Below are 2,388 nucleotides of genomic sequence, written 5' to 3' on the forward strand. Positions count from 1 at the left end.
CGGAGGAGGGAGAGAGAGTTGGGGAGAGAGAGGGATGCAAAACTTGAGAGACTATTGAATGCTGAGAATGAACTGAGGGTTGAAGGGGAAGGGGGAGGGGGGAAAAGAGGTGGTGGTGATGGTGGAGGGCACTTAAGGGGAAGAGCACTGGGTGTTGTATGGAAAACAATTTGACAATAAAATATTATGGAAAAAAAAATAAAAAAAATTTTAAGCTGTTTTTTTTTTTTTGAGAGATAAAGAGAGAGTGAGAGGATGGGAGAGGGAGGGAGGGAGAGAGAGTGAGCAAGCAGGGGAGGGCAGAGAGAGGGGGACACAGAATCTGAAGCAGGTTCCAGACTCTGAGCTTCTAAACACAGTCCAAATGTAGGTTGAACTAATGAGCCATGAGATCATAACATGAGTCATAGTTGGATGCTTAATTGCCTGAGCCATCCAGGAGCCCTTAAAGTTTATTTCATTTTGAGATAGTAGATAGATAGATAGATAGATAGATAGATAGATAGATAGATAGACAGATAGATAGATAGATACAGAGAGAGAGACAGAGAGAGAGACAGAATGAGTGGAGGAGAGGGAGATAGAGAGGGAGACAGAGTACTTATGCTGACAGCAGACAGCCTGATGCAGGGCTTGAACTTGAGATCATGACTTGATTCAGTCAAATGCTCAACTAAATGAGCCACCCAGGTGCCCCATCTTTCATGTCTTTTCATGATTTGATAGCTCATTACTTTTTAGCACTGAATCACATTCCACTGTCTGGATGTACCACAGTTTATTCATCCATTCACAAACTGAAGGACATCTTGATTGCTTCCATGTTTTGGCAATTATGAATACAGCTGCTTTGAACACCCATTTGTAGGTTTTTCAACTCCTTTGAATAAGTACCAAGGAGCACAGTTGCTGGATTGTATGGTAAGAGTGTGTTTAGTTTTGTAAGAAACTGCTAAACTTCTTCCAAAGTGTCTATACCATTTTACATTCCCACTAGCAAAGAATAATAAGAGTTCCTTTTGCTCTACATCTGCTCCAACATATGCTATTGTGAGTGTTCTTGATTTAGGTCATTCTAATAGGTATGTAGTAGTATCTCATTGTTTTAATTTGCATTTCCCTGATGACATATGATGTGGAGCACTTTTTCATGTGCTTATTTCTCATCTCTATATCTTCATAGTTGAGGTGCCTGTTCAGGCCTTTTGCCCATTTTTTAAGTAAGGTAGTTCCTTTTCTTATTGTTTAGTTTTAAGAATTTGGGTTTGGATAACAGTCCTTTCTCAGATTTTTCTTTTGCAAATATTTTTTATAAGTTATTTTTTTCAATGTCAGTTATTCCCTGACCTATTGGCTTTGCCATACATAAATAATAATAAACCTATATTTAAAACACCATCTTAAACTCTCACTGTCTAAGATCAATTTAGGCTTATCTACCTCTCAAAGTTTAGACTGAGAAAGAAGGGCCAGATCCCCTCCTTTTATCCCTCTTCTTACAGGCTGTTTTCCTGCCAGGAGCCAAAGAAAGGATTAAAAAACTCTGGTGGAATGTTGCAGCAAGATAAACAGCGGTCAAGTCATAGATAACTGTTCGCCTCAGGGACTGAGATTATCATCTGTCAACCTCTGGCAGGTCCCCTGTACCTTGTACCTCCCCCAGCATTTTTTCCCCTTCTGCATTCTTTCTTCCCCCTGCACATGTATATAATCAGCCGCCATGATTAAACGTTAGAGCTTGATCAGACCTCCTGTATTGCTCTCGTTCTTTGTGTCTCTTGTCCCATCCATTCACCCGTTCCCTCCTCCAGGTTCACGTTGAATGACCCCGCGGGCCGGGGCATTTTCCAGCATCCATTTATCCCTCTGGTGATTGGCACTGGCAAGTATTTGACTCTCATAAGAACTCAGTGGAGCATCTCTTTGTTTTTGCAGTAAATAAAAACATCAGAATTTAGATTAAGTCAGTCTGATTACAAAACACATATAGTTTTCACTGTATGATGCAGCTGCAAGATTTGTATTCCTCTTAGAATCAATTTTCATTTTAACCTGGAGCCCATCTAGATTTATGAACACAAGTTTCTAGTCATTGTTATAATTTAAACATTAAAGAGAACATGATTTTTTGAATCAGTTTAAATATGTGTTTGCATCTCTTTTCTACCTGTTATTAACCATGCAGTTTTGATCAAAGTATTTTAATTGTTTTAAACTTCTGTATATTTATTCATACAGTGCAAACAATACCTCCCTCATATGCATGTTACAAATATAATTTGCATAATACATCACAATCTTGAAACACAGAGTAAGGCTACAAGATTATTGTAATTTCTCTTTTTCACATTTCCCTCTGATTATATAGGAAAAAATATCTCATGTGCC

General features: G+C 38.6%; 1 long non-coding RNA gene across 2 annotated transcripts in view; it reads left to right on the forward strand.

Moving 5' to 3' along the window:
* LOC115306846 overlaps positions 1-1,747 on the forward strand; it is a 15,331-nt gene extending 13,584 nt beyond the window's left edge. For both annotated transcript variants that reach the window (XR_003915456.1, XR_003915455.1), the window contains exon 3: positions 1,503-1,747. This is a non-coding gene — a long non-coding RNA (uncharacterized LOC115306846). The remainder of the gene's footprint in view (positions 1-1,502) is intronic.
* Positions 1,748-2,388: the final 641 nt, after the last annotated feature.

This window comes from Suricata suricatta, chromosome 11 (assembly GCF_006229205.1).
Source record: "Suricata suricatta isolate VVHF042 chromosome 11, meerkat_22Aug2017_6uvM2_HiC, whole genome shotgun sequence".
NCBI lineage: Eukaryota > Metazoa > Chordata > Mammalia > Carnivora > Herpestidae > Suricata > Suricata suricatta.